The sequence below is a fragment of the Gorilla gorilla genome, chromosome X (genome assembly GCF_029281585.2).
Source record: "Gorilla gorilla gorilla isolate KB3781 chromosome X, NHGRI_mGorGor1-v2.1_pri, whole genome shotgun sequence".
In the NCBI taxonomy this organism is placed as follows: domain Eukaryota; kingdom Metazoa; phylum Chordata; class Mammalia; order Primates; family Hominidae; genus Gorilla; species Gorilla gorilla.
Genome location: NC_073247.2, coordinates 39171790 through 39184226, shown reverse-complemented (window position 1 = coordinate 39184226; position 12437 = coordinate 39171790). Strand labels below are relative to the sequence as shown.

General features: G+C 37.9%; 1 protein-coding gene across 1 annotated transcript in view; it reads right to left on the bottom strand.

The window, feature by feature from the left end:
- IL1RAPL1 (interleukin 1 receptor accessory protein like 1) overlaps positions 1 to 12437 on the bottom strand; it is a 1375176-nt gene that overhangs the window by 1297224 nt on the left and 65515 nt on the right. The gene's annotated exons all lie outside the window — the stretch shown is intronic.

The following is a 12437-nucleotide window of genomic DNA, read 5'->3' as shown; positions in this document are numbered from 1 at the left end:
AAGCATTAATGCAAGTTAAAATGTTTCAGTGAACAAGTTTCAGCGGTTCAACTTTAAAATAATTATAAATAAACAGGTTAAATTTTTCTGGACAATGCCGGCATTTGGATTTTTTCAAAACAAGTACATTTCTTATTGACGGCAACTAAATGGTGTTTGTAGCATTTTTATCATACAGTAGATTCCATCCATTCACTATACTTTTCTAACTGAGTTGTCCTACATGCAAGTACATGTTTTGAATGTTGTCTGTCTTCTGTGCTGTTCCTGTAAGTTTGCTATTAAAATACATTAAACTAAAAAAAAAAAAAAAAAGACAAAAACTAATTGGGGAGGGCCAGGCATGGTGGCTCATGCCTGTAATCCCAGCACTTTGGGAGGCCAAGGCAGGCGGATCATTTGAGGTCAGGAGTTTAAGACCAGCCTGATCACCATGGTGAAACCCCGTCTCTACTAAAACACAAAAATTAGCTAGGCGTGGTGGCGGGCACCTGTAGTCCCAGCTACTCAGGAGGCTGAGGCACAAGAATCGCTTGAACCCAGGAGGCGAAGGTTGCAGTGAGCCGAGATCACACCTCTGCACTCCAGCCTGGGCAACAGAGTGAGACTCCGTCTCAAAAATAAATAAATTAATTAAATAAACTAATCGGAGAGGATAGGACAAATTTGGAGGACATGGGAATTCATTCAGCAAATATTTCTGGAGCATCTATTAAGTGTTAAGCACATTGCTCAGTGCTGGACATATGAAAATACAAAACAACCTTTTCATCATCCAAGGAACCCAGAGAGTCTTGCAAAAGAGAGACCTAAAATGGATCGATCATAACACAATGTTGTTGATTATAACAAAAACACAGGCAAAATACACTACGGCCTAATATAAAGGAGTAGATACGTTTTACTTCCTTAAACTTTACACTGTGGGTTCTCTTCCCCAGAGTGCCAGACATTATAAAATCTCCAGTTAGCCTCTCGAACACCAACCTTCATTTTCTGGTCCTAAACTCCAATTGTTTAGATTTCTTAGGTGTTTTATTCTGCTCTCACCTGTGTGCTTCTAGCTGTAGCACAAGCAAGGACAGGGTTAGAGGGGGGTCTCTTTAGCCAGTGGCATTTTGGATTCACATCAAGATTGTAGGTTTCAAATGGCCAACTGCCATAATCCAACAAGCCAGAATTCTTAGCCTTTTTATGCCCCTACTGGGGTCAGACAGCCCACATGTAAAAGCACTTGACTACTTTATTAAAGGGAAAAGGTCTTTGAAAGTTGAGTATCAAATATACAAACGTCCATATATTTAATACTTCTTTAATCAAATTCCCTTAGAACCTCATTTTGGCAAGATAGTTAAATCCTTTTCATCAGGAATATCTTTTCCTTCCCCTTAGTTTCTTTTCCTTCTCCCCTGTTACCAGCTTATCTACTGAAATGCTCTTAAAATAATTGGGGAAAGAAATAATGTAGGAAAGGGTTACTAAATCTGAATTTTACTGGAACTGGAAAAAAATGTGGAAAATGGTAAAAGTGAAATTTCAATATCTCTATTTGATACAGTGAAGAAAAATTAAGAGCAAACATCTTGAACCATAAACCACTGATAATTGACTTAAACCATGAGTATTTATTAGATTCAAAAGTACAAATGTTACACACCCCATATTATCAATGTATTTCACAAATGTTTATTGGCCATCTACTATACGTACAGCCCTATGAAATGAGCTAAGGATATAACCTTAAGTGAAATATGGACATAGTATATGCCCCCATTACATTTATAGTCTGGTAGGGGTGTAAAATCTTTTTTTTTTTTTTTTTTTGAGGCAGAGTCTCGATCTGTTGCCCAGGCTGGAATGCAATGGCGCGATCTCAGCTCACTGCAAGCTCCGCCTCCCGGGTTCATGCCATTCTCCTGCCTCAGCCTCCCGAGTAGCTGGGACTACAGGTGCCCGCCACCACGCCCGGCTAATTTTTTGTATTTTTAGTAGAGAGGGGGTTTCACGGTGTTAGCCAGGATGGTCTCGATCTCCTGACCTCGTGATCCTCCCGCCTCGGCCTCCCAAAGTGTTGGGATTACAGGCGTGAGCCACCACACCCGGCCATAAAATCTTAATAAACAAATTTATAATTGCAAATGTGCCCAATGCTAGGTACACAACACTATCAACACAAGGCAATTTGATCTAAATGAAGAGGTCACCGAAGGCCTCTCTGAGATGGGATGTGAAGGACACGCAGGAAATAATTAGGCAAAGAGAAGTAAGAGCAGCCCAGGCATAGGGCAAATGCTGTGATGGGGCTTTATGACAAGGATGGGGCTTTATGACAAGGATGGGGACAGAAAGAAAGCTGATGGGACTGGAATTCAGAGAAGGGCAAGACAGGTGAAGGCTAAACAACTGGGAAGGCACTGAGAATATATGAAAAAGTGAAAAACATCAATGGCACCTGGTTCCTATCCACCAGAGCTCAGAACTGAAATGCAATTTCAACGGCCACCTGAAATGCAAATTCAACAGGTGCTGTGGCAGGGCTAGAGGCAGCAAAGTGGCTCAGCACAATCAGAAGAGTAGGAGAAGAAAATACTTTGTCTGGGTGGCTGAAGTCTGAGTTGGACACTAAAGGAGGAGAATGACCAGGGAGAAATGGAAAAGCAATAGCAAGGGTGTGTGCCAGAAAGTAGAAAACACTTGACATTAGAAGCAACTGGATGACTAACTAGTTTGATATCTTATCCTACAATTTGCTTTTCTAAATTGCTATTTCTTTTTCTTTGGAGTTTTAAGAAAATCTAATTCTACATCATGGCCGTGTATCTGTTTAAAATGAAATAAGAAATTTTTTACATGATGTAATATAATAATGAAATCGATTACCTCTGGCCTTCATCTTCAAACATTCTGTCTTTTGTTTCCAATTTGCTTTTTGGTCACCTGTCTTCTTTTCTAGAAATGTTCAGCAGTCACTAGGCCTCCAGAAGCGTTCATCCCAATGAAATTCACGTAATTTTAAAATTCCACCTTTTCTTTCATTACCTTTTTAATATAAAACGTGTGTAATTTTGCTACTAAAAAAGAATGTTTAAAATCTCCTTTTCAGTTTTACATCCTTTATTCTGAGGCTAGTTGAGTTACCTGGACCCTTCAACCAATACTTGTTACAAATGAAGCAAATATTATGTTAGCCTTTTGTCGATCTGTCAGTTCCCATTAGAAATTTTATTTCTGAACCTCTGCTTAGCATGTATTCCGTAATTAAGAGAAATGTATTTTTTTTAATGATCTACTACCATAGCAAATGATTAGGACATGTTTATTTGCTTGGTGCTCTTTTTGCTGATAGGAGCATTAAAAACTTTAGTTTTTCAGCACTTAGAATAGGATATGTAATATTTGTACACCAAACCCCTGGAACATGCAATTTACCCATATAACAACCTGCACATGTATGCCTTGAACCTAAAATAAAAGTTGGAAAGAAGAAAAAAGAAATGGTTGCATACTTCGTTGATGACATTATTCTAGATCAATTTTTTTTTTACCATTTTTGTTCGTTTCATTTATACTACTGATAGTATTATAATATGATACACCAAAGTACCTCACTGGTATGTTTACCAACTTTTCTTACAGGAAATATGATTCCCTGGTTTCATCAGCTCTTCCTTTTCAAGGATTTCTTATATAAGTGTGTATGTCAGGTTAATTTATCTGGCTTCATTTCATGTAGACCAAGGTCATGAGTTTAATTTCTTTGGAAGCAGTTCAGTGTTTTAAATGGGAACTAAATTTGGTCCCAAACAGACCTGATTTTCCATCCCGACTCCTCCCACCCCCAACGGCACCCCTTTCCCAGGTCACAGAAGATAGAGTGCTTTATTCTATCTAGACTCAAGACCCACCCAAGTCAGATACATTTTGAAAAATATTTCTCCCTGTAAACCCTTAAAACTCAATATTCAGCCAGTGGTATGGGTTTACTTGCATTTTCCTTTGGGTCAAAGTAAAGTATTTGGGCAAATTTCCCAATTTCCATGAGACTCAGTTGCTTCATCTTTAATTACAGAAAATGTTTACAGGATCTCACAGGGTCCTTGTGACATCCAAATATGGCAAACATCAATGATGTCTGACACATAGTAGTTGCTGAACAAATGTTTATAGTTTCCTTCCCTGTGCTTGATATTTTCTATCCACGTATGGACCAAATAAATTGCTAAAATCATAGATTGCTGACATAATCTTGACAAATACAAATCACATTCCATTTAGAATTGTTGTCTTCCTCCAAATAGCTTTTGTAGCCCAACTGTATTATTATCTATGAGTCACAATTATAAAAATACATATGTATTTGAAATGATTTATGGATATTTAACAATAAACATTTAATCGGCCCCATTAGCTTTATGTGAATATAATAAAAGTCATTGGAGAGGTTTTTTTATTTAAAGTAATTTTTCGATGGGGATAAGAATACCAAGCTTTTAGATTTATTGCTTAAAAAGAAATAGGTTAATAAATATAAAGCATTTGGTACAGTGTAGTGCACAAAATTAAGTCCTCAATAACAGATAACTTATTATTTTTTAAAGACCCTTAAGGTTTTGTTTGTTTGTTTGTGTGTGTTTTTTTTTTAACCAAAGAAGTACACCAAATCATAGACTGCTAGAACGATTAGGAAAAAAGAAAGAGCACAAACGGGGTCGGGGGTGGGTGGAGTTGCCTAAAGCAGGAACTATTCACTCTTGCCTTAGCCCCATAGTAGCTTAGTAACGTTTGGCAAGTCAACCTCTGTGAGCCTCAACGCTTTCCTTTAACCCCAGGGTGATTTGTTTCAGCATTCAACAAATGTTTACTGAGCACATAAGGCAGGCCACGTAGAATGAACCTTTAATATGATGGCATATATAAAAGGGTCTATACATAATCAAATGAGATCCAAATGCAGGTTCCTGTGAGCTTTGGTGAGAGATCTAATTACAAAATAAATTAACACTTTAGCTGCCTGACAGAGGAGTTGGATTTAATGTTGTGATCATCAAGATGCCATTCCTGAGAGCCCTCATGACACTAAAAGGCAGGTCTTTCCTTAAAAGCACAGGACCAAACATGGAAGTGTGCTCTGGTAGATGTAGAATAATTAATGGATTGCTATTGTCATCTTACTTAATTTTACACACTTTCTGAATCCCAAGTCATGCAGAGAGTCTATGTACCTCTAGCAATGTGAGAGCACGTCCATTTATATATACTATATACATACATACATATATCGAAGCCTAGTATATGAGCTGCAGGGACTTTGGTGGTAAAAATGGTGTTTGCAAAGGGCAGCCTGACCCAAAGAAAGCCTTTTTTTTTTTTTTGAGACCCAGTCTCTCTCTGTCGCCCAGGCTGGAGTGCAGTGGCATGATATCAGCTCACTGCAACCTCTGCCTCCTGGGTTCAAGTAATTCTCCTGCCTTAGCCTCCCAAGTAGCTGGGATTACAGGTGCCCACCACCACGCCTGGCTAATTTTTGTATTTTTAGTAGAGACAGGGTTTCACCATGTTGGCCAGGCTGGTCATGAACTCCTGACCTCAGATGATCTGCCCACCTTGGCCTCCCAAAATGCTGGGATTACAGGCATGAGCTACCACACCTGGCCAAGACAGCTTTAAAGAAAAAAAGGTGGAGTTAAAGTATTCTCCAGTCTTTATTATGTTGTATTGAAAAATATACTGAAAAAATATCTGGATCAAGCTTCCTTGAGTTGAGCTAAAATACAAGTGCAAAACTTTATGTGACAGGATTAATGAGGTTCGCACAAGTGAAAAGATTGGCTCTACCTGCGCGTGTCTTCTTTTGCTAAATGCGACATACTTCTCTACGCAGGACTCATTTATTAAGTTGGTCTTCTATCCGGAAAAAAATTCACTTAAGCTAGATTTATTTGAAAATATAGTCCCCTGCCCCCACCATAAACTACTAAACCCCAGATTCAGCTAGGGTCCTGAGTTGATATATATTTTCCTCCATGTTTTTTTCTCCACTAAAAAAAAAAAATCACATCACAGTTATGCAGCTATGCAGCTGTTTTACAAAGGCTGAGTCCTGATACTGTTGTGTAAATGGTGTCATTTTCTTGATCAAAAGTGTATTTTTATATTTACTTGCCCCCCAGAATATAGCATGAGGCTATCCTTGGAGATTCATCAGCTGGATCTACTACAATAAGGCGATTGTGGTCCCCCATCAGCATTGCTCTTTAGGTGAAACATAATTAGCACTCCATCAAAAACCACTTTGGAGAACACAAACAGTAGTTGGCTTCCAAATCAGACTCCTAAAAAGAACGGCATTATACAGTATAAATAAAATGCTAATTTATTATCGATTGTATGAGGGTAGTGCATGCACAGAGAGGCTTGGTTGCTTTCCAGTATAAAGTACACATTCGATTACATCCACCCTCCCTTCATCTTTTGTAATAAAGATGCTTGCAAACAGGTTGGGCTGAACATTCTTCAATACAATCTGTGTGTGCTATGGGAGTTAGGAAAAAAAAGAAATCCTGCTCCTATCCGCAAGGATTTTACAGTGTGGAGGGGAGAATAGAGCATGCAACAACAGAGTAGTCTCCCAGGTCCTGCCTCTTAATCACTGCCCTTAGAAGATACCATGTCTGAGAAGCCGTGCTTGCCCAGATTTAAGACTCAGGGCTGGAATAAAAATCAAGGTTTGAGTAGCTGGAAGTACTGCCCTATTAATAAACCATTTTAAAGCCTTAAAATGGAACAACTCTAAATATACTTTTGGTCAGACATAGGCACCCAAGTTACAAATCATTTGACAGCTGATGTGCTACAAAGTGAGTTTTGGAAATGTTCTTGTGGAGGGATTTTTAAAGACTACAGTAAACCAAAACCTTTCCAGGGTACTTTAAGTATAATTCTGTCCAGAAGGAGTAGGAGAGATTAGACGGCATCTCAAGCTTCCTTACAACCCTATAACTCTGTCGTGCTAAAGTACTTACATTGCAGAGGAGCCATGCAATTTTATGCTGCCCCGTTAAAATACTATAATAAAAGAAATGTTCAACATAACAAAGTAGAATACACCAAACGCCATTCAGAATGAAGGTGAAGGCAGATTGAAAGACATGGATTAGTTAGGTAGTGTATGTTCTCAAATGAGAAGGATTGTTGTAACATAATTAAATCGATTTTATAACATAGTGAAAGAGTCCTGGCTTGATTCAATTTGCTTTGAGAAGAATCTTACATAGCCAGTCAATATGGTTCCACAAAGATGAACAAAAATCAAATGTTGGGGGTAGAAAAGGATCCTAATAATCATCTAGGTCAGGGCTCAGCAAACTTTCCTTGTAAAGGACTAGGTAGTAAAAATTGTAGGCTTTGTGAATCATATAGTCATTGTGGTAAATAGTCAGCTCTGCTGCTGAAGCACCATAGACAATAAAAAGCAGCCATTAACAATATGTAAACAAATGGGTGTGGCTGTGTTCCAATAAGACTATATTTATGGACACTAAAATCTGAATCTCATATAATTTATGTGCATAATGGAATATAGGTTGAGTATCCCTTATCTGAAATGCTTGAGATTGTGTTTCAAATTTCTGATTTATTCTGATTTTTGAATATTTGCATTTACATAGAGAGATATCTCAGAAATGGGACTCAAGTCTAAAGAAGAAATTCCTTTATGTTTCATATACTGCTTATACACATAGCATGAGGGTAGTTTTATACAGTATTTTTAATAATTGTGTTTACAAAATGAAATTTTGACTGCATTTTCACTGAAACCCAGTCACATGAGGCCAAGTATGGAATTATCCACTTATGAAGTCATGTTAGCATCAGGAAAGTTTTGGATTTTGGAGCATTTTAGATTTTTGGATTTTCAGATTAGGAATGCTTAATTTGTATTCCTCTTTTCTGACATTTTTAACCATCTATAAATATCAAAACCTTTGTTAGCTTGGAGACCATACAAAAAAAGGCAGTGGACTCCATTTTTTAGTGCAGTAGTTTTCAAACTACTTTTAGTAGCAGATGTCGTCAAGTGAAATTGCACAGGTGGGGCTAATAAAAACTACCTTTTAAGTAGGAACTTCCTCTCTTCTAATAAAGTTGCATAGAGCAAATAAGAGCAAGATTGCATTGACTTAGAGGCACTAACAGGAGTTGCCTATTTGCTGCTCCCAGAGGCCCACCTCCCTGCCTTGCCCAAACTAAAATTCCTCAATGTATGATATGGTTTGTCTGTGTCCCCACCCAAATCTCATCTTGAATTCCCACGTTGTCAGAGGGACAGGGTGGGAGGTAATTGAATCATGGGGGCAGGTCTTTCCCATGCAGTTCTTGTGATAGTGAATAAGTCTCATGAAATCTGATGGCTTTATAAGGTGGAGTTTCCCTGCACAAGCTCTCTTTTTGCCTGCTGTCATCCATGTAAAACGTGACTTGTTCCTCCTTGCCTTCCACCATGATTGTGAGGCCTCCCCAGCCATGTGGAACTGTGAGTCCATTAAACCTTTTCCTTTTGTAATTTGCCCAGTCTCAGGTATGTCTTTATCAGCAATGTGAAAATGGACTAATACAACGTACAATTCAGAACCCATGACTATCATTCAAGCTACTCAGTTTCTTCCTGAAGAATCTGAGGCATACAAAGATGAAATAATTGTTTGAAAGCATTGGTCATTTTAAGTAGACAAGCTCCAGAATATGAATCCTTCATGTGTCCTGGTTTTGACTTCCCCCAAACACAACAACATAAGTTTTTAGGGGTAAAACCCAAGTTGAAGGTACACCTGAGGGCCAAGTAAAAGAACAAAATGCTGCCTGAGTATCTAGTAGAAAACTCTTCTCTCATGGCACTCCATGTCAGAGACACATGGGAAACTTGTGGTTAAGATTGGAGAATGTTCACCAACTAGGGGGACATTAAACCAGACTCTCCCTTACATGTGAGTGCTTTCTGGTAGCAAACAGGGCACTTATGTGCAGTCTCTGGAGGAGCCCTAGCCCTATCAGGATGGGACTGCCTTCATCTGTGCTTCTCCCATCATCCTGAAGTGACTCAACACCAGATCACTGCCAAGGAGTCTCATTCGGCTTCCTATGATGGCATCCCTGACTTTGGATAAAACTGCTTAATACAGCATTTCCCAAAGAACATCTCAAATAACGCTAATGTTGTATTTCCAGAGATGCAAACAAGTGTTCTCAAATCAAAACGGGGAAAAACAAGTTCCCTGATCAAACAAGTATATACACTATTTCCCATTAGTAATCAACAATGCACATTGGCAGATTAAAGGATCTGAGAAACCTTACAGGAAAGGATCTTACTTAACTTTTTAAACCAGCATTTCCCCCAATTTATTTTAGAATGTAACTGGGTTTTTTATTCTTCTGTTCTTTATTTTGTTCTCGTTTTCTGGACTCACACCTTTCAGTGGAGGTGAAAGAAACTGGGAGCTGGTTTTACACTCAAGATTCTTTTGTAATACTTAAAAGCTTATTAATTTACTCAACAAATACACTTTGTGTGATTACTGTGGGCCAAATACCGCCGCAGGCCCTTGGAATACTTTGATGAACAATAAAGGCATGTTTTTCTCTCTCGCAGAGTTTATATCCTAATTAGGGAGACAAACAGAAAACCAGTAAATAAATAAATTTATCCATTCCACAATGATTTATTGAGTACCTACTTTGTGCTAAGCAATGTTTGTGCCAGGAAATGAGATACAGACAAATGACCACCCTTGTGGCTTCCATGACGATAATAAGTTAATGATGAAATTCACCTTACTTAAGCTCTTATTATGTGCCAGGCACTGTTCTATATGCTTTACATGCTGAGCACCAAAACCATCTACCTGTATATTCAGCTTGGATATTGAGGACTAAAGCTCCCTAACCTCATACCTCCATGATAATGTAACTTTGTATCCCACTGTCATTACTTTCCCTGAGTTTCTGGCTGAAGCAAGTGGTTTGATTGTTCGTTACAGGGACTTTCCAAAAGACCCATCTCTTCCCAACTTTTCAATAGAATCAACAGAGAACTTACAAAGTACAATTTTTTGAAATCCTGTCTCAAAATCCTGGCTTTCCTGTTTTCACCAATCCTAGACTGTTATATCCTGATTCATACCCAATCTTAATAAAATCCTCTTTTTGAAAAAAACCCCACCTTAAACCAAACTTCCAATTCTCAATAAATCCCGACCTTGCCTTCACCTTTGGGAGACAAAACCAAAGTAGTTCTCCTGAGGTAGTGGTCTTCCTTATCACAGTTATTTTACCAACAAGTTGTATTGCTAATATTTAGAGAGTCAACATTTTACAAAGCTAAATTCATTTATGGCTCATGACAACCCTATGATATATGTATCATCATTGTCCTTTTTTAATGTATGAGGAAATTGAGGCACAGATAGTCAAAGTAACATAGTCATGGTTCTACTGCTAATAAGTAGCAGAAGAAAGATTTGAATAGAGGATATCTGGCCTAAAAGACCATAATTTTGTATAGGTAGGGATGAGTGCCATGAACTCTAAAGTGAAGTGATATGGGAGTCATGAGCTGATTTAGATGGGTAGTCTAAGAAGTCTTCTCTGAAGAGATGATATTTGTGGGAGACTTCAAATGATGAAAGAGAAAGACCCATTCCAGGCAGAGGCAATTCGCAAGTACAGGAATGAGCCTGGTTTACTCAAGGAAAGGAAAGGCTAGTGTGGCTGGAATGTGGAGAGTAAGGGGAAGAGTGGTAAGAACTGAAGTCAGTGAGGAGACAAGGGACAGCCTATTTAGGATCTTCTAATTTGAGTTTAAATTTTATTCTGATCATAGCATGAAGCTTTCCAAGGATTATAAGCAGGGATATGAAGAGATGTTTTAAGTTTAAATACCTATGAAGCATAATTTTCTCTCTCTATGAAACTAGAACCAGGCATACATTTCTGCTCCATATTAAAGAATATTTACTCCAAGCCAAAATAACCTAGATGCTTGCTCCAAGAAACACCTGCTCCTAAAAGATGACTATGAACTGACTCAGTGACATATTTGTCACAACTCATTTCAAAACCATTGTCTCACAGTACCCACCAATCCAAATCCATTCACTCAAATGTATCTGACAATTCAAAACTATGCAATGAAATTTGTCCAAACTTAACCAATCCCTGCCTAACAAGACCCACCTTGAAATAACCCAGACCAAGCTGTAAAATATAATAAATACCCTATTCTAATTTTCCCATTTTGAGATCCTACTAAGACTCTGTAGAATTATGTTTTTTTCTTACAGCAGAAGGTCCAAAAACTTAAATATGTATGATCAAAAGGTTTTTCTGTTGTTCATTTGGGGAGCCTACAGTCAACACTACTGTGTGAAGAGTGTGGATCAAAGGCCAAACAAGAGAACAGAGACCCATGAGGAAACACCTGAAGGACAGCTGAAGAGAGATGTAAACTAAGGTTGGGGGCAGCAGAAAAGGAGACAAGTGATTAGATTTGGAATATATTTTGCAGTTTGAAGTTTCTGGAAGATTGTATACTTGTAGGTAGAGGTTTAGGGAATGAGAAGAAAAATTAATGTTATCTAGATTTTTATTTATTATTAATTTTTAAAATTAGCATGATTTTCTTAACCTGGGCAGCCAACTAATGGTAGTGCCATGTACTAGGGGGAGAAGTTGAAGAAGAATCAATTCTGAGAGTAGAGGATACACAGAAATTTCCTTTTAAGCGTGTTAAATTTGAAGGGCCAATTAGCCATCAATTGGAGCTATCAAATAAGCATTTGGAATTATGCTACTGTGGAGATATCACAGTCATTCGGCTTAGAATTCAGCCAACTTGGGTGTTTTTCAAGGCTACTGGGGAACTAAGGGAAACAAGAAGTGAGAGATAAATTTGCAAGGGCCATGCAAAGGCAGCTAAATGTTATTTTTATGTTTGAGCAAATGTTATCTTTGGGATATGAAATGGAAAGATCTGAGAATAAAAATTATGGAATGAAAGGAGTAACAGTTGGGAATACATAGAGTGCTAGTGACAAATTGAAATTGCTACTAAGAAGTGCTCTAAAATTATTACTTGTAGGATTTTCTCTTTATATCCATCTCACTTGTTTCTGTCCCACGAAGGAGAAAATCACCAATTTATCGCTTTCAGCAAGCACGTGTATATTCAGAATTGCCACACTGCTCTGCTCTTTAGAAAGATAAAATATACCACATTGCACTGAACAAATCTACAACTGGAATTTTTTTAGAAAAGATAAGTATTTGTGCTGTGATTGCGCTATCATCTGGAATTTATTAATGTGACAATATATTCGTAGTAAAATGATACAGTAATATATTAGCAGTAAAATGATACAAGTGCAATAATATGTCTAGAA